This window comes from Leucopleurus acutus, assembly GCF_964270905.1.
Source record: "Leucopleurus acutus genome assembly, chromosome: 19".
Lineage (NCBI taxonomy): Eukaryota > Metazoa > Chordata > Mammalia > Artiodactyla > Delphinidae > Leucopleurus > Leucopleurus acutus.
In genome coordinates, this window is record NC_139161.1 from 50,880,980 (window position 1) to 50,902,130 (window position 21,151).

At 38.4% G+C, this 21,151-nt stretch overlaps 1 protein-coding gene across 2 annotated transcripts in view; it reads right to left on the reverse strand.

The window, feature by feature from the left end:
* RABEP1 (rabaptin, RAB GTPase binding effector protein 1) overlaps positions 1-21,151 on the reverse strand; it is a 104,209-nt gene that overhangs the window by 80,309 nt on the left and 2,749 nt on the right. The gene's annotated exons all lie outside the window — the stretch shown is intronic.

Sequence of the window (21,151 nt, forward strand, 5' to 3'; positions counted from 1 at the left end):
ACAATCTATGTCTCCCCGCTTTCTCAATGACTCTGTAAACTACTTCACATCTTCTCAAAAATTCCTTTGATGCTTAAACCAGACAAAATGTTTTGTCTGCAACAAAAAACACTAAGTGAAACATACCATATTGTCACTCCCATCACCATTCTCTTAAAAACTGCTCATAGAATGCTAGACACTGATTAAAAGAAAAAATCCACAAAGGTTAACATTGGTTAGAAGATAGAAAAAACTCTAGAAAATCTGCTTATAATCAACCCGGTTGATTTATTTCATGACAGTACGTGGAGGCACATACTGACTTCCTTCCGAAGGATACCAGTATGGAAAGGCCAGGGAGGGAGGGAGAGAAACTTCAGTTTCTTGAAACTGTAACAAACACTACCCAGCAGGGGTGATCAAGGCTAGCATCAACACAGATAACACTGATAAGCCACGCTGATAGTATGCATCCTTGATATGATGCAACAAAAGTGGCACTTTACCTGTGTGGTCTTCTCCCCAAAACCCACAATTCCAGTCTATTCATGAGAAAAACATAAGCCAGATCCCAACCGACGGACAGTCTAAAAATACCGGATCAGTGCTTCTTAAAACTGACTAGGTCATCAAAAAGTCAGAGAAACTGTCACAGTCCAGAGGAGCCAAAGTACACATGGCGACTAAATGTAATGTGGTGTCTAGATAGTATCTAGAAACAAAAAAAGGTTATTAAGAAAAAACTAAGGCTTTGCAGCCAATTAAGCCAACTATGCTCTTTTCTCCGTGGGGGCCCGGTGTGCAATGGCTGCAAACAGCAGCCTCCTCCGTAGTGTATGCAGCCTGTTGCCTGTATGGGTTGCCCTAAGAGAGCCTGGAAACAGCCCTTTCCAGTGAACGTTCGTGACTGGCGTGCTGTCCCCAGTGTAGGCTCCGGACAGGTATGCATGGTGCCTTTGGAAAGCCCCAGGGCACAGCGGCCAGGGTCCACATAGGCCAAGTCATAATGTCCACCCACACCAAGCTGCAGAACAAGGAGCATGTGACTGAGGCCCTACGCAGGGCCAAGCTGAAGTTCTCTGGCTACCAGAAGATCCACATCTCCAAGAAGTGGGGATTTACTAAGTTTAATACAGATGAAGTTGAAAATATGGTGGCAGAAAAGCGGCTCATCCCAGATGGCTGTGGGGTCAAATACATCCCTAATCGTGGCCCCTGGACAAATAGCGGGCCCTGGACTCATGAGAGCCTTGGCACTGTCCCCTCCTTACTCACGCCCACCAATAAATTCTACTTTTCTGCCAAAAAAGAAAAAGCTAAGGAAATCTGAATAAAGCAGGGACTTCAGTTAAGAGTAATGTGTCAATATTAGTTCATTAATTTTGACAAATGTACTATACTAATACAACATGTTTTTAACAAGGGATCCTGGATGTGCAGTATATGAAAACTCTGTCCTATCTTTCCAACTTTTCCATAAGTCTAAAACCATTTTAAAATAAAGTGTTTTTTTTTTTAAGCTATTGGTTAAACTCTGAATCGTTTTCAAATTCAAATAAATGAATACCTTTACTAAAGCTGTTACCAGAGGTCTGGCACTGTTCACCATGCATCAAAGAGCAACTAGCCCTACACACACCATCCCCACCACACTGCTCCACCTCCAAAAGAGCCTTCAAGCTTAATAGAAATGAAAACCTCATGCATTCGAATGCTTAGCTGAGTAGACTTCCCTTCCCATCTGACTTACTATTATACTCTATAAGATCCAATTTTATCTCCTAACAAACTTAATTTTGCTTAGAGTCAGAGAACAAAGGATATAGAAAAAGCAGAGTTTAGAGATTAGTGCAGTTCGTTGAAAAGCCCCATAGGTGAGAAACAAATCCCACAGACTGGATGACTGGGTCACAGAGAAAAAATAAAAAATAAAACAATGACTAGAACTGAACTGGAATTTGGTTACATTTAAAGTAAAAGCAAACAAACCTAATTTTTAAAAATTCAGCAGCACTGGGGAAGTCACCAGTATATAGCTTGGTCCCAAAACTAATGTTCATACTAAGTCATTGATAAAAGATTCAGTGATATCCAGTGTACTCTGTTTAAGAAAACAAAGTAAAAGTGTAATTTATTTCAGAAAAATTGCTAAGAAAAATACATGCTATGCCCCTAGCACCTAGAATGTGGTCTCTAAATACTGTTTCCCACAAAAAGTAACCAGGGTTCCTTGGAAAAAACTCTGATTCCCGGCCTGGGGCAGGAAATATACAAGATAAACCTGGAACATCTTGGCACCTACTGGGGTTTTATCAAAGGACTTCCCTTTGTAACAAAGGAGTCGACTTAAAGGATTTAATGGCCAAAGATGAGATAATCTGAACATCAGTGTGGTAGGTTGAACCAACCCTTCCCCTCAGATGTATTAATTTCCTAATCACCAAACGTATAAATATTACGTTATACGGTAAAAGATATAATTAAGTTAAGGATCTTGAAAAGAGTAGTTTATCCTGGACTATCCAGTGAGCCATAAATGCAATCATATCTACCCTTATAAGAAACAGGAGTTCCTCAGCAGACACAAAGAGGACTATGTAATGTGATAACAGAAGCAGAAAGTGGAGTGAGGAAGCCAAGGAATGCCAGCAGCCACCAGAAGCAGGAAGAGGCAAGGAACAGATGCTCCCCTAGAACCTCTGGAAGGAGTACAGACCTGCTGACACTTGATTTCAGCCCAGTGATTCTGATTCCGGACGTCTGGCCTCCTCAACTATGAGAGAATAAACTTCTGTTGTTTTAAGCCACCCAGTTATGGTAATTTGTTGGAGCAGCCATAGTAAACTAATATAATCAGTAACTACAATGAAGTAAAACATATACATTTTTTTTTCTTGCTATACGCAGGCCTCTCACTGTTGTGGCCTCCCCCGTTGCGGAGCACAGGCTCCGGAAGCGCAGGCTCAGCGGCCATGGCTCACGGGCCCAGCCGCTCCGTGGCATGTGGGATCTTCCCGGACCGGGGCACGAACCCGTGTCCCCTGCATCGGCAGGCGGACTCTCAACCACTGCGCCACCAGGGAAGCCCAAAACATATACATTATTTAAATCCATGTGTTCTTGATGATATACGAAGGAAAAAGAAAACCCTGATTAGTTACCTTTGAAGGGTTCTAGGCAACCAAGTCATTATTTTGAAAACTGGTAACCAAAGAGAAAAGTAGTAAGCATTTATTCTCCATTTCCTACACCATAAGGTAGCAAAATATACAAGGAGAATTTTTCTTTACAGAACTATTCCAGCTAATAACTTGCTATTTTACAAATCCTAATGAATGGAGAAATCTAGGCAATGATCAACAGTCCTAACATCTCAAAGAGACAACCAGACATTATGAGCCTCCTGATAGAGGTACACGCTACCACTTTGAAATATTCTTTTAAAAAGCAAAACAAGACCACCACAAAAAAAATAACACATAAAACCGTATTTCAAACAAACAAAAACCTGGACCTAATCACTACTTTAGATCAAACTACCGATTTAGAGGAAACACAGAAGGCACAAGAATATGGAGACCAACACAACATGGATGCAATTAGGAAATTCCAGGTGTGAACAATCTACAGGGTGGATTTCTTCAACAGACAAATTGTAAGGGAAAAAAACAGACAGGACACACCAACCAATCTTAAGGATAGCTTTTATTTTGGATCCTGATTTGAACAATTTTTTTTTTTTAAGTTGAGACAACTGAGGAAATTTCAACACTGACTAGATATTCAGAAACACTAAAGAATTACTGTTTTTAGGTGATATAGTAGTATTGCATTTTATGTTTACATATATACTAAAATGTTTCCAAATGAAATCATCTAATGTCTGAGTTTTGCTATTAAAAAATCCAGGAGGGGGGACCTCCCTGGTGGTACAGTGGTTAAGAATCTGCCTGCCAATGGAGGGGACCCGTGTCCCACGTGCCACAGATCTTCCCAGACCAGGGATTGAACACGGGTCCCCTCCATTGGCAGGCAGATTCTTAACCACTGCAATGGAGGGAACCCGTGTTCAATCCCTGGTCCGGGAAGATCCCACATGCCACAGAGCAGCTAAGCCTGTAAACCACAACTACTGGAGCCCGCAAGCCACAACTACTGAAGCCTGCACACCTAGAGCCCATGCTCCACAACAAGAGAAGCCACCGCAATGAGAAGCCCGTGCACCGCAACAAAGAGTAGCCCCTGCTCAACCAACTAGAGAAAGCCCACATGCAGCAACGAAGACCCAATGCAGCCATAATAAATTAATTAATTAAAAAACAAACCAAAAAAAATCCAGGAGGGAAGGTGGGGAGGGCTATAGGTGAAACAAGACCCGCCATGCATTGATAATCATGATACACAGAGAGAGGGTGGTGGGTCTACATGCTAAACTCTTTACTTTTCAAGTGTTTAAAAAATTCCATATAAAAGACTAAGTTTGCTTGTTTTTTTTTAAAGTCTTACCATTTCTATGTTTGAGGGCTTAAGTCTAAATCAGCTGAAAAATAATGTGCCCGTAAAACCATCCCTCCACCATTCCATATAAAGGGGCATTATACATATTCACACATACAATTCACAGTGGAGAACTATTAATTAAAAATTTAATTACTTCTGGTTACCAAACTCCTTAAATATAAAATGAAAATTTGCACAGAATATTCTGAAGATTTTTTTTTGAAGATTTTTTTTTTTTATCGTTTACATAGGAACAAGTCAAGCCTAACACAACATATGATACCTCTTGGAACCATGTTTGATTATACTGTAAAACAAATCAAATTCCCTATGTACATACTGTCCTTCATTGTAACATGGAAAACCTAAAATGTAGATGTAATTTCTCATCTCCCTATACTTGTGTTATAAAAAGGCTACAATATAACCACACAGCTGATATTAGAAGTTATTTATCAGAAAAGAAGTTCTTCATAAATAAATAATAAAAAGACAAGCATTATATTTTATTTATAAGGGAAGTTGAATGCATTATTTATGAGCCTTTCAGAAATATCAAAGTCATACATAGAAAGGCATCAGAATTTTGATAAATAGTTATCCTAAGTGTGGATGAAGAAGATTAATTATATGTCCCTGAAGGGGAAATGAGAAACCAGTAGGTAAAAAAATTTCCAGGAGAGAGCGCTGATGTTAATGACATGGGGAGGAGGGTGAGGGGGTGTCTCTCAAAGCTAGAAAAAAGAATTAAATAACAGGAACTAACAGTTAAGTATCCCCTATTCATCAGGTATTATACGGGAAGCCGTACAGCATAATAGTTGAAAGCACAGGCTCTGGAATTAATGTTTGAATCCCAGCTCTGCCACTTATAAACTGGTTCCTTCTCTCTACCTGTAAAAATGGGGACTAGAATAGTACTACCTTCTAGGGTTGTAGCAAGGATTATATAATTTACATATAGCTCTTAGGCAAGTTATTTTATACACTGGCTCATTAAACTTTCAAAACAAACCATAAAGTAGGCATACCATCCCCAGTTATAGGTGAGAAAACTTTCTGAGAAATTAAGTAAAATGCCTATTGTTGCACCGCTAGGAAGTGGCAGAGCTGGGTTCAAACACTGACCTGCCATGGCCTAGAAAGATTTCCCTGTGACTATAAGTATTTAATAGTGATTAATATAGGACTTATAAACAAGTGTAATACCACCTTCTAGGGGTGGCTCTTTTATTTAGTCACATGTTAATTTACATGATGAAATATATATACTTAATTATAAGTTATTTTCCTTCACACTAAAGGCATTATACTGTTAGGGTTTGTTTTTTTTTAAGTCATTTGTATAACTTTATCAGAATGGTAACAGTGCATTCTAAAGCATTTTGTTATAAACCAGTGGTTCTCAACTGGAGGTGATTTTGCTTCCCAGAGGATATTTGACAATGTCTGGAGACATTTTTGGTTGTCACAACCGGGGGTGGGGTCGGGGGGGGGGTGCGTAGGTAAGGGTACTGGCATCTAGGGGGTAGGGGCCAAAGATGCTGCTTATTTAACATCCTACAATGTACAGGACAGTCATACACAACAAAGAATAATACAGCGCAAAATGTCAATAGTGACAAAGGTAAGAAATCTGTTATAAACTGATAGGAAGGGTTGAGAACTTCAGATACAAAGTGACACACCAGAAGACAGGTAAAAAGTCCCTTCCAAAAGGAAACCATAAACAAAACGAAAAGACAACCTATGGAATGGGAGTAAATATTTGCAAACGATACAACTGACGAGGGCTTAGTTTCCAAAATATACAAACAGCTCATACAACTCAACAACAAAAAACGAACAACCCAATCGAAAAATGGGCAAAAGAACTAAATAGTTATTTCTCCAAAGAAGACATACAGATGGCCAAAAGGCACATGAAAAGATGCTCAACATCACTAATTATTAGAGAAACACAAATCAAACCTACAATGAGGTACCACCTGACACTGGTCAAAACAGCCATCATTAAAAAGTCTACAAATAACAAATGCTGGAGAGGGTGTGGAGCAAAGGGAACCCTCCTACTGTTGGTGGGAATGTAAGTTGGTGCGGCCACTATGGAAAACAGTATGGAGGTTCCTCAAAAAACTAAAAACATCAGGGGCTTCCCTGGTGGCGCAGTGGTTAAGAATCCGCCCACCAATGAGGGGTCATGGGTTCAAGCCCTGGTCCAGGAAGATCCCACATGCCGTGGAGCAACTAAGCCCATGTGCCACAACTACTGAGACTGCACTCTAGAGCCCACGAGCCACAACTACCGAAGGCTGTGAGCCTAGAGCCTATGCTCCACAACAAGCCACTGCAATGAGAAGCCCACTCACCGCCACTAAAGAAAGCCCACATGCAGGAACAAAGACCCAAAAATAAAATAGATAAATTAATTAATTAAATAAAAACAAAGCTTCCATATGGTCCAGCAATCCCACTCCTGGGCATATATCCGGACAAAACTAAAATTCAAAAAAATACATACACCCCTATGTTCATAGCAGCACTTTTCACAATAGCCAAAGCATGGAAACCTAAATGTCCGTCAACAGATGAATGGACCAAGATGTGGTACATATACGGTGGAATACTACTCAGCCATTAACAAAAATAAAATAATGCTATTTGCAGCAACATGGATGCAACTATAGATTATCATGCTAAGTGAAGTTAAGTCAGAAAGAGAAAGACAAATACCATATGATATCACTTACACATGGAAACTAAAACATGACACAAATGAACTTACCTATGAAACAGAAACAGACTCACAGACATAGAGAACAGACTTGTGGTTGCCAAGGGGAAGCAGGGTGGGAGATGCATGGATTGGGAGTTTGGGGTTAGCAGATGCAAACTATCATATATAGAACTGATAAACAACAAGGTCCCACTGTAGAGTACAAGGAACTATATTCAATATCCTGTGATAAACCATAATGGGGGACTTCCCTGGTGGCACAATGGTTAAGACTCTGTGCTCCCAATGCAGGGGCCCGGGTTTGATCCCTGGTCAGGGAACTAGATCCCATACGCATGCCACAACTAAGAGTTCGCATGCCACAGCTAAGGAGCCCGTGAGCCACAACTAAGGAGCCCACGTGTGGCAACTAAGGAGCTGGCGAGCCACAACTAAAGAGCCCGCCTACCACAACTAAGACCCAATGCAACCAAATAAATAAATAAATATTTTTTAAAAAACCATAATGGGAAAGAATATGAAAAAGAATATATATATATGAATCACTTTGCTGTACAGCAGAAATTGACACAACACTGTAAATCAACTATACTTCAATTAAAAAAAAAAGTCCCTTCTAATCCTAAAATTCTGTCCCCTTACCATACCTGATTAAAACAAATCCAGGGTATGTTTCAAGACAAATAACTATGTAGTAATCGACAGCAAAAGTCTTAAAATTCTGTATACTTTTCAACCAAGCAATTTCACTGCCACAAATATATCCTAAAGAAGTAATAATGATGAGTATGCATGAAGATTTAATTGCAGGAACTCCCTGGTGGCGCTGTGGTTAAGAATCCACCTGCCAATGCAGGGGACACGGGATTGATCCCTGGTCCAGGAAGATCCCACATGCCACAGAGCAACTAAGCCCACATGCCACAACTACTGAGCCCACGTGCTGCAACTACTGAACCTCACACCCCCAGAGCCCATGCTCCGCAACAAGAGAAAGCACCGCAAATGAGAAACCTGTGCACCTCAATGAAAGAGTAGCCCCTGCTCATCGCAACTAGAGAAAGCCCACGTGCAGCAACGAAGACCCAACACAGCCAAAAAAAAAAAAAGATTTAATTGCAAGAATGTTGACTTCTTTAAAGCATCAGAATTCCAAAACGTCAAAAAAAGCAAATGTCTAACAACAGAAAAATGACCCCCCAAATTATGAGGTATCTATACAAGTTTCAAGATGAAACCTTTTCGAAAGAGACCGTAACAAATTCTATCAAATCTACAAGGAATAAATATATCTTATGCTATTTAAACTGTCTTCAGCATAATAAAAGATGGAATGTTTCCGAATTTATTTTACTAGACTAGTATAATCAAGGCACCAAAACCCAAGGTAGTACCAAAATGTAAAACTATAGGCCAATCTCAGTTATGAACGTAATTTTGCAAAAAAAAAAAAGTTAAAACATTAGCAAACCTAACCTAGATACATACTAGAACAATCCATCACAAACAAGCTGAGTTTACCTCAGGTATACAAAATCTGTCCCAACATTAGGAAATCCATTAATCAATTCTGTTAGAGATCAAAAAGACCTGAAATAATCTCAATGAATTACAAAGAAAAGGAAAAAAAGTAAAGCAATGAAAAAGGAAACAGCTATGAGAAACAAAGAATGCCCAATATATGGATGATCCATGTGCCTAAAACAGAAAACCCAACAAAGAGAACTAAGAAAATACTAAAAGAAAAAAAAAACACTAAAAGATTTAAAGGAATAAATACTCCCAAGAGGAAATCAGAAGTGAATCTGCAAGTAAAAAATAATAAAGATGTGAGCAAACAGGCTCACATTGGAGAAAAACAGAAAATAGAAGGAGGACTTCCCTGGTGATCCAGCAGTTAAGACTCTGTGCTCCCAATGCAGGGCACCCAGGTTTGAGCCCTGGTCAGGGAACTAGATCCGCATGCCACAACTAAAGATCCCATGTGCCACAACTAAAGATCCCGCATGCTGCAACTAAGACCCAGCGCAGCCAAATAAATAAATATTTTTTAAAAAGAAAGAAAAAAAATAGAAGGAACTTGGACATCCTTGAACAACTGAACCAACTTTGGAATGCTTTACTTCTAAACTTGCTACACACAAAAAAACCCTTTACTTGTTTAAGCCACTAGGGATTGGATTTCCAATTGCTATGAGAGGTATTCCTGATACAAAAGAATACATCAAAATGTATATATATCAAAAGTATCAAAATTTTAATGTACATAAATCCTTACTAGTTGTTTCAAAGGTTATTAAGATAAGTATTTGCATAAATATTTAGAGATATATGTAGCAGGATGTTTACTACAGTGTTAACTGCAATGGGAAAAAAATTTAAATATATACCAAGAGAGACCTAGTTAATCATGTTATGGAATCCATACAATGGATTACTATGCAGTCATTAACAATAACATTTATTACTTAATTTAAGTGGAAACAACACCCTATAAAAATATTAGAATTTTCATTGAACTTTTAAAAAGAGTTTTTTTCATATATTTTAATATACATATAGTGACTTCCCTGGTGGCCCAGTGGTAAAGAATCCACCTTCCAATGCAGGGGACGCGGGTTCAATCCCTGGTCAGGGAGCTAGGATCCCACACACTGTGGGGCAACTAAGCTCACGTGCCACAACTACTGAGCTCACACACCTTCGCTAGAGAGCCCACGTGCCACAAACTACAGAGCCCACATGCTCTGGAGGCCATGCACAACTAGAGAAGAGAAAACCCACACACCACAACTAGAGAAGCCTGCACGCTGCAACGAAAGATCCCGCATACCTCAACGAAGATCCCGCATGCTGCAGCTAAGACCCAATGCAACCCAAAAAGTAAAAAATAAATAATTAATATACATATAAAACCCCTGGAAAGATAACATATCAATAAGTGAATGGATATTATCTTTGAGTAATTTTTTTATGCTTTTCTGCATTTTCTAAATTGTTTACAATAGGTAGTATTAATTTTATCTAAAATTATAAAATAACTGCTTACAGAAAATTAATGACTTAATAAAAGATGTGGAAGTCCTAACCTGACAAACAGCTCATACAGAAACAACTTAAAAATTCAAATGATATTGAAAAAAAAAAAAAAGGCCAACAATTACAGAAAAAAACAAAAAACGAAGAAAGTATAAGTGGATATCTAATTGATACTGAGATAAAGCAGGTCTTTGAAGGTATCAAAGCATTATCAAGTTTGTTCAAAAGAATTCTTAGGCTTCTCTATACCATGCATTAGCAATAAGAGAAAGAATAAACTTGGACAATATCTGTAACAAATAAAAGACAAAGGCCAATGTCCATGAAATAAAGATATTTATAAATTAATAAGAAAATGGCAAAGGACATGAAAAGGCAATGCACAAAGAAAACAAATGGTCAATACATTTTTTAAAGCCTAATCACACCCACCAAAATGGTATCTTATTGCTGTTATAGGTTGCATTTAGAAACTTAAAACAGCAATAAGATACCACTTTGCCTATGCTATTGGTAATAATTAAGTCTATACTTAATGTTAACAAGGGTGAGGTGACACTAAAAGATCAGCACTAATGGTAGAAATGTAAACTAGAACGAGATATCTGGAAAGCAATTTAGCAATATATAAATATATCAAAACCTCATATTTTTTGACCCAGAACTCTCTGGGAAATAATCAAAGATGACATCAAAGACTAATGTCCAAAGATGTCTCCTGTAGAATTATTTACTAATAGCAAGATCTTACAAATAATCAAATAGGCAGTAATAGGAAAATAATTAAGTTATTTTTATAACTTAATGTATAACAAATATATGATAAATTAGACTTTTAAAACCAACGTTTTTTGAAAAGCTTACAACACAGAAATATTTTACATCATAATTAAAATAAAAATAGCAGAATACAAAACCACATGTGCAATATGATCAGCTGGTTAAAAATTTTATTTGTTGATATAAAACATGGCCAGAAATACACTAAAATGACAAAATATTCCAAAGGATAGAATTATAAGTCCACTTTTCTTTATACTTTCTTTGTACTTTATGGTTAAAAAGCACACACACACACACACACACACACACACACACAACTTGGGTTTTTGTTTTAACTTTGCCCCTTTTTTAATGATCTGAGAGTTTACTTAAATAAAACTAACCTGAGAGATAGTGGGTGGAATGTAAATAGTAAAAAAAAGTCATGGGAACCTGGATCCTGAGCAATTTACTAAACTTTCATTTCCTCGTTGTGAAATATGGATAATACCAACCTTAAAGAATTCAGAGGATTAAATAATTAATGCACTTAAAGTGCTCTATGGCACTCTAAAGATGCTTGTTAAAGATACACCTTTCTATGGGCTTCCCTGGTGGCGCGGTGGTTGAGAGTCCGCCTGCCGATGCAGGGGATACAGGTTCGTGCCCCGGGCCGGGAAGATCCCACATGCCGCAGAGCGGCTGGGCCCGTGAGCCATGGCCGCTGAGCCTGCGTGTCCGGAGCCTGTGCTCCGCAATGGGAGAGGCCACAACAGTGAGAGGCCCGCAAAAAAAAAAAAAGATACACCTTTCTCCTTAGTTTATAACTAAATCAATGAGGGTTTTTTTAAGGTCTTTTTTGGGGGGGCGGGGGGGAAGGGGGCAGTAGAGGGGAGCATGGTGGGCAGACTTAATGTGATCATTCCAAATTTTATCTGAATGAGTAAATACCTAAGAATAGTTCAGGAAAATTCTAGAAAATAAATAATGAAGGGTTCCTGGCTCTTTAAAATACTAAAACATTAGAAAGTAGGGAAAAAAGTCATTTTAACTATGGGTATAACACCAGAACAGATAAATCAATCAAACACAATACTATTCAGAAACGGACTCAGGTATTCCTGGAAATTTAGCATATAATAAATGGTGGCATTTCAAAATCAATTGAGAAAAATGGATTAATCACTACATGGTGCAATAATATCTGGCTAGCCATTTGAAAATAAACAGTAGTAAAAGCTAGATTCCTATCTCAGCCTTTACATCAAAATAAATTCCAAAGTGATCAAACATTTTAAAGTAAATACTAGAAGGTAACACAGACAAAGAGGTAGAAGGAAACCTAGAAGCCATTAAGGAAAAAACTGATAAAACCCATATGCCAAAACATCTCAAAATTAAAAAACAAAATGGGGGAAATTTTTGCTACATTTGCTACACACATGATAAAGAGGTCAACTTCCCCATATGCAAATAATTTCTTAAATTAAGGAGCTATAAGTTCTCTTATACCCTGATGGTGAGCCTGTAAATTGTACAACCTTTCTGAAAAAGAATTTGACATTTGCCATTAAATTTTTAAATGTTTACTTATTTATTTTGGCTGCGCCGGGTCTTAGTTGCAGCACACGAGATCTTTAGTTATGGCATTTGGACTCTTGGTTGAGGCATGCATGCAGGATCTAGTTCCCTGAGCAGGGATCGAAGCCAGACCCCCTACACTGGGAGAGTGGAGTCTTAGCCACTGGACCACCAGAGAAGTCCTGCCATTAAATTTTTAAACGTTCATATTCTTTGACTCAGTAATTTTGGTTCAAGGAACTTATAACACAAAAACACTCACATGAGCCTGTGAAGACAGGTACAAGGATATTAGCTGAAGTTTTATAATAACGGCACAAATATTCATCAATGGGGACTTACTTTAAAAAATTATAGTGTATCTGTATTATGCAGCCACAAAAATGATCTATTTCAAAAATGATGACATTATCTATATCAAAAACAAATAAAGAAAAAGGAAGGTTGAGAAGAGCGTATATAGCAGGATTCCACTTTTAAATCATCAGAATACACATTTATTTTTAAAAAAACCAGAAAAATATCTACCAGACCCTTATCAGTGTTTATCTCTGAGGGGTGAGCTTATGAGCTTATATGGACTTTTCCCTTCATATTATACATTTATAAATTTTTAACAAACATTTGTTATTTTTGACACCAAAAAATCTTTTAATTAAGAAATTTAAAATCACATCTATGAAAGAATACACAAATATATAAATGGAACAGAACGGTGAGCCTAGGAATAGATCCACGAATATAGTAGACTGATCTGTGACAGAGAAGGACAGGCAATTCAATGGAGAAAGGACAGTCTTTTCAACAAATGATGGTGCTGGAACAACTGGATATCCACATGCAAAAATGAAAGAAAAAATCTAGCTACAGACTTTACACTCTTTACAAAAAAAATAACTCAAAATGAGTCACAGACCTAAATGTAAAATGCAAAACTATGAAACTCCTAGAGCGAAACATAGTAGAAAATCTAGATGACCTTGGGTTATGGCAATGACTTTTTAGATACTGCACCAAAGGCATGATCTATGAAAGATATAATTATAAGTTGGATTTCATTAAATTTAAAACTTCTGTTTGTGAAAAACACTGTCAAGGGCAAAGACAAGCCACAGATTTGGAGAAAATACTTGCAAAAGACATATCTGATAAAGTCCAGTTATCCAAAATACACAATGCACTCTTAAAACTAAACAATAAGAAAATTAACAACCTCATTAAAAGTTAAGCAAAAATTCTGAACAGACACCTCACAAAAGAAGATATACAGATAGTGAATAACCTCAACATCATCTGTCTTTAGGGAACTGCAAATTAAAACAATGAGATACCACTAGACATCTACTAGAATGGCTAAAATCCAAAACACAGACACTTGCCAAATGCTGGAAAAAGTGGAACAACAGGAATGCTCATTTGTGGCTGGTGGGAATGCAAAATGGTACAGCCACTTCAACATACTCTTACCATATAATCCAGCAATCACACTCCTTAATATTTAGCCAAATGAGTGGAAAACTTAGATCCATACAGAAATCTGCATTATAGTAATTTATTCATAACTGCTAAAACTTGGAAGCAATCATGAAGTCCTTCAATAACTGAATAACTGGTACATCTAGACAATGAAATATTAATCAGTGCTAAAAAAAGAATTGGGCTACCAAGCCACAAAAAGACATGAAGAAACCTTAAATGTATATTACTAAGTGAAAGAAGCCAATATGAAAAAGGCTACATAACTGTATGATTCCAACTATATAACATTCTGGAAAAGGGAGAAACCATGGAGACAGTAAAAAGATCAGTGTTTACCAAGCATTCACGGGAAAAGAGGGATGAGGAGGTAGATCACGGCATTTCTAAGGCAGTGAAACTGTTCTATATGATATTACAACGGTCAATGGATAGATGCATTGCATGTTTGTCCAAACCCACAGAATGTACAACACCAAGAGTGAACACTAATGTAAGTGATGGACTTTGGATGATAATGATGTGCAGGTTCATCGATTGTTTAAAAATGTACCACACTGGTGTGGAATGTTGATGGTCAGGGAGTCTGACAGGGAGGGGGTATAAGAAAACTCTCTGTACGTTCTGTTCAATTTTGCTATGAAAATAAAACTACTCTAATTTTAAAAAAAACACAACACAGTGCAAGGCACAGAACACCTCAATAAATCACAGCTTCCATTTTATTATGAACTCATATGATACAGAGAAATAAAACAAATTTGAGGGAACGTTAGCATACATCAAAAAGAGTTGAGAGTTTTGATCAAAAAAGAACATCTTTGCTGTTTGTTGCACGAGTCACATAGATTCCATGTCTGGAATATTCCACTAATATTAGGGACACCATTTTAGGAAGAGCACTAGCAAACTACATGGTATTAGAACACCTGGCTAGCCAAGCAAAAGAAGCTGCAAAGAATGGAGAGGGTACAGAATCCTCACATGAGGAACTGCCAAGATGGAAGCAAGCTCTTTAAGTATCTGAAGACCCTTTGTGTGGAAGAGAAAATAGACTAATTTTGACTCATTCACGAGGCCAGAACCATGGTGTAGAAGTTGTAGGGAAGTGATTTCAGCCCAACAAAGTTAAGAATTTACTAATACAGTTACCACAAAAAGTGGCCATGTTCTAGGAAGACTGGATTTCATCTGTCAGGAGTAAATGCAGAACAAATATTTGCAATGGAGATGGATCTAACCTGTTAATGGCCCTTCTGTAACTGTCTACTGAGGCTTACTAGGTTCACAATAAAATGAAAGACAGAAGTAGTGTCAGGCAGACTCTATTCCACAGTAGCTAAGAAAGCTGGGAATATAATATCTAGATGGGGGAGGGGGGGAGGCCAGGTGGGCAGCAGCAGTTTACTTATAAATAATAAATATAGCAGGAGCTTAGAGAAAGTAATCAAGTAGACATCAATTTGGGACTAAATGGTAACTATCAAGTTTGTATTGATTTTTCATACACTTAACCAATGGAATAGTAACCCACATCATGGTTCCCCCACCCCCACCCCATTGGACTTCCCACAATAAGGACCCAATCATACCCTGTACTTATTATTCTAACAGCCTTTCTCAACCCAGGTTCCATGACAGAGTTAAATCCTAATGCCCAAGGTATTCAATGTACATAATGAATTAACTTCTCTCCTGTGCATCTAAAATGGTACTGGTTATATCACCTTTAGGATAACTGGGAACATAGCCAAATTATTTTCTGTGTTCTGTGCTTAAGATGAGGAACCCAGCCAAGTATAAACAATCTCATCTGTAATAAAGGTTGCAAAACAACTTCCATGAGGACAGGCACCTTGTCTACCCTGTTCGTAGTTCATACTCAAATCATATATGCTGAATAAATGAATGGAGACTACACTTATATTTAGTCAGTTTCTCTTCTACCTCAAGAGTTTTCTCTACCTTTCTTTCTCACACATCCTTTCCTTTTTCCCTTCTGTTTTGGAGGATGAGATCCCTGTCTCTCCTCCTGACACTCAAGCTCTTGATGCATCTTATCTGCTCTTAATTCCTCAGAGATCTAGTCCATATTTATTTTCTCCTTGATAACTTCAGGTTCTCCCTTCTCAGGGGCAGTTCCTCCAGCATCTACAATTATTGAAAAATAAATAATTATCAAGGAAGTCTCAGGACTTCCCTGGTGGTCCAGTGGTTAAGACTCCAGGCTCCCAATGCAGGGGGTCCGGGTTCCATCACTGGTCATGGAATTGGATCTCGCATGCCGCAACTGAGAGCCCACATGCCACAACTAAAAAATCCCGCATGCGGCAACCAAGATCCCACGTGCCACAACGAACACCCAGCGCAGCCAAATAAGTAAATAAATATTTAAAAAAAAAGAAAAAGTCTCATGCGTTCTGACTGTAATCAAGTTACATCCATTCTATGATTCCTTTTTAGCAATGTCATAATGACGCAGCTAGAGAAAGTTCATTCTACATAAACAGAAGCAGTAACCAGAAGACAGGTGACAACCCCACTCTACTACTGAATTCTACTGTTGGCTCTGCTACAATGCACGTCACTTCTGCTTCTTTAGTCCTTAATTTCCTGATCTCTAAAATGAGGGAAGATAGTCTTTAAGATTCTTTTCAGGGATATGTCTATATCTACTACTCTCTATAGGTTAAATACATCTGCAGTGAGTAAAAGTAATGGTGAGGCAAATTTCCACTTAATTAAAGGATAACCAAAACATTAGAACTAGTCAAAACTAGGAATGTCGTGAGCTCCTTCTCTCTCCAGAGACATTCAAACAGAAATTAGTCTACCACTTGGAAGAGATTCAAGTATCTAATGAGAAAACTGAACAAAGGCACCTTCCTTCATAGCTCTCCCTGTTCTACTTGTAGTAAGTTTCCCCTGTGATCCAACAGAGAACTATCTACTATCACTAGGCACCTCCTCATTTCACATTAGTGTGCCTAAAGCCCATTCCCTCCACTAGATCATAAAATTCCTGAAATCAGAACTATATCTCGTTCATTTCCACAGCCCTTCCGCATTACCTGGCACAGCTGTCCTACACAAAAATAAACAGAATTGTTTACTAAATATTCCTATGAAGACTAAACTCAATGTAATGACTGATTATACAAAAAGAGCACATGAAATTTCACTGAATAAAAACCCAGTATATGATGTACTCAAGATATTTTAGAAATCAGAGCCCTTAAGAGTCAAAGGCAGTTCCATCCACAGGTAGTCAGGTAAGACATACAAATTAAAGGATTATTACACAATCCCAGGCTACTGTGTGCTGGGGCAGACTGTGTTAGTCTGTGTTAGTGAGACTGTGTTAGTCAGACTGTGGGGTAAGCTCAGGGCTTTTGTGTTTCTGATCAAGTTTAGCAGTTGGGAGATTTATCAAGTAATAATAAACAAACCAAATATATGGATTATTGAATAAATGGTATTAAAACAATTGGCTTGGGCTTCCCTGGTGGCACAGTGGCTAAGAATCCACCTGCCAATGCAGGGGACACGGGTTCGAGCTCTGATCCGGGAAGATCCCACATGCCGCGGAGCAACTACGCCCGTGCAGCACAACTACTGAGCCTGCGCTCTAGAGCCCGCGAGCCACAACTACTGAAGCCGGAGTGCCTAGAGCCCGTTTTCCACAACGAGAAGCCACCGCAATGAGGAGCCCGCGCACCGCAACGAAGAGTAGCCCCCACTCGCCTCAACTAGAGAAAGCCCGCGCGCAGCAACGAAGACCCAACACGGCCAAAAATAAATAAATAAAATAAATACTTTTTTAAAAAAAAATTGGCTTTATCCACTTGGAAGAAAAATAAAGTTAGAACACTATATCACATCAAAAATAAATTCCAGATGCAGGCAGCTTCCCCCAGCAAGCCAGAAAGCAGCTTTCCAGGAAGTTCTACAGACGTGGTCCCTCAATGATCACTGCCCTTCAGAGGGCCACAGCTGTACCCTCTCCAACAAAGTCTGGATTTCAGTTCTGGGAGCAGCCTCTTGAAGATTTGTTCCTTCCCTAGGTGCTCTGCCTCAGCCTTGAGGCAGTAGCTGCTCCCTGTATCTACTATTCCTGTATTCTTTAGGGGTTTTTTTTTTCTCTTAGGTAATCTCCTGTTTAGTTAATAATTCTTTATATTAAACTTTACCTGTTAAATTTAAAAATAAATTCCAGATGGTCTAAAGTACTAAATATAAGAGATGAAACTATGAAAGTGGTGAAAATGAGATGTTTTCGTTGTTGTTGGGTTTTTTTTGGTTGTTTTTTGTTTTTTTAATAAAAAGAGGTCTTCCTAAGAAACCCAGAAACCATTAATTTTTTAAAATGGTCAAAGGACTTCCCTGGTGGCGCAGTGGTTAAGACTCCATGCTCCCAATGCAGGGGGCCCAGGTTCAATCCCTGGCCGAGGAATTAGATCCCACATGCATGCCACAACTAAGGAGCCCACTAGCTGCAACTAAGGAGCCCACATGCCACAACTAAGACCTGGAACAACCAAATAAAAATAAATGTTTTTTTAAAAAGTGATCAGGTCTACATAAAAATTAAAGCTTTCTGCACAACAAAAGAAAAAATAAATATATATAATTACTATCAGGAAAGTACAAATTAAAAAGCCATCATTTTACCTACTTGATTAAAACCGTTCAGTGGCTTCCCTTAGAGCTCTAACAGTAAAGCCCACTCAGGCCAGCCTATACCTATTTGACCCTCTCATCATCTCTACCCAGACACACTGACCTTTCTTCAGTCATCTTACTCATCCTGCTTCTTCCAAAAAGGAACTCCTGCTCATCCACTGGATCTCAGCTCTAGGACCACTTCCTCAGAAACCTTTCCTGGACTAACTAAATGGGTCAAATTCCTCAATTACAGCATTGTGTACCTCTCACAGCTGCTCAGCCCAAAAACCTCCTAATGATCCTTGACTACCTCTCTCTTTTGCATCCCATACCTAATCCAAATACTGTTGGCCATGCCTTCGAAATATAACCTCCACCAATGCACCCTGGTCTCAGCCTCATCATCTTTTTCCTGGATTAATGCCTCCCTTGCATTTCCTTTACTCTACTGCCAATCTAGCAACCAGAGTGGTTTTTTTTTTTTTTAAATGTTATGTCAGATCACATCACTCCTCTGCTCAAAACATTTTTAATGATTCCCCATAGTGAAAGCCAATCTTTGCAATGCTTCTAGAGCCCAGAAGACCTGCCACCACCCCATTACCTTTCACCTCATATTCTACTACTCTCTTCTCCCTTCCTCTCCCACCTCCTTCCACCCACTGCCCCAATAATTTCATTCTAGCCACACTGACCTCCATGCCATCCCTCAAACATGCCACACACATTCCTTCCCTAAGGCATTCGCAAGAATTGATCCCTAAGTCTGGAACACTCTTCCTCCAGATATCCTCATATTACCTCTTCTATCACCTTCAAGTCTCTGGTCAAATGTCATCTATGCAATAAGGCTACTCTGACCACCCTATTTAAAACCAGCCTATCCCCATTCCTTTTACCCTGCTCTATTTTTTCTTTTTTCCATAGCACTTATCACCTAACAATCCATATGTTTTGCTTATGTTTGTTGTTTAATATCTGTTTCTCCCACACTAGGGCAGGGTTATTTATTATCTGTGTTGCCCACTGATGTATTTCAAATATCTAGAATTGTGCCTGGCCAGTAGTACACGCTCATATTTGTTGAGCAGTTTTGTACTTGTCTGTGGGATTATCTAATTAACGGCCTTCTGATTCACCACCTAGGAACAGGGACTGGGTTTGGGTTTCTTCGTCATTTTATTTCCTAGGGCCTAGCATAAGGCTTGGTCTAGACTAGGCACACAAACATTTGTTAACTGAAGAATACCTTTTTTTTTTTTTTGTCTATCAGAAGATACAAACTTAAAACAACTGACATTATCCAGGGTTTGTAAAAGTGTAGAGGAAATCCACCCTCTCATATACTATTGGCAGGTATGTAAATTGATACTTTTTGAGAGTAAGCTAGCAATGGTTATTAAAATTTAATTCACTCAGAGCTCATGCCCTTTAATTCACAGTCTTACAGAAGTAGAAGCAAAAGTACCTGAAAAATATGTACAAGAATATTTATTACAGAACTGCTTATAATGAAAAAATTAAAACATCAATAAAGATATAGGCAAATAAATCATGTGTGGTACATGCGTATGACAGAACATTCTTTAACAAGAATGAGGTAGATCTATAACATTGAACTGGAAAGTAGTCCACGATCTAGTAAACAGATCGAGGGCTCTGGCATCAGGTGACCTGGATTTGAATCCTGGCTCCCCTCACTTCTAGCTGTGTAACTCTAGGCACTTTCAACTTCTCTGTGCTTCAGTTTCCTCATCAATAAAACAGGAACAATATTATAATAGTACCCACCTCACTGATAAGAAGATTTCCTGAAATAATGCATGCAGTGTCTATAGCACATTATATGGCCACATAACCACTTACAAGTATATGATAATTATAGCTAACACTTATAAGCAAAATAGACAAGTTGCAGACCTATGTATGTAAAGCATGTCCATTTCAGGGGGAAAAGGTAGCATGTCTGTGTTAACTATGGAAAAAAGTCAAGAAGGATAGAAAACTTAATACTGGTTTCCTTTGGGAGATGGGAGGAGACACACTTCTTAATAGCCATACTTTTTTAATGGAAGGATTTTAGAATACAGTGTTTTTAAATAAAAAAGAAATGAAGTAAAATCAGAGCAAATGCTTCTAAGATAGAGTTTAACTTAGATTTAAAAATATTAAAATTTTAAAAATTTTACATTCTATATAGTCTTTGAATTATCAAGGTAAAATGAAATAATAAGCTGAAATTTTTTTGACTATTAAAGTTACCTTTGTTCTAAACGAGTAAACTAAGATGCATGATCAAAAAAATAGTTTTCGGGCTTCCCTGGTGGCGCAGTGGTTGAGAGTCCGCCTGCCGATGCAGGGGACACGGGTTCATGCCCCGGTCCGGGAGGATCCCACGTGCTGTGGAGC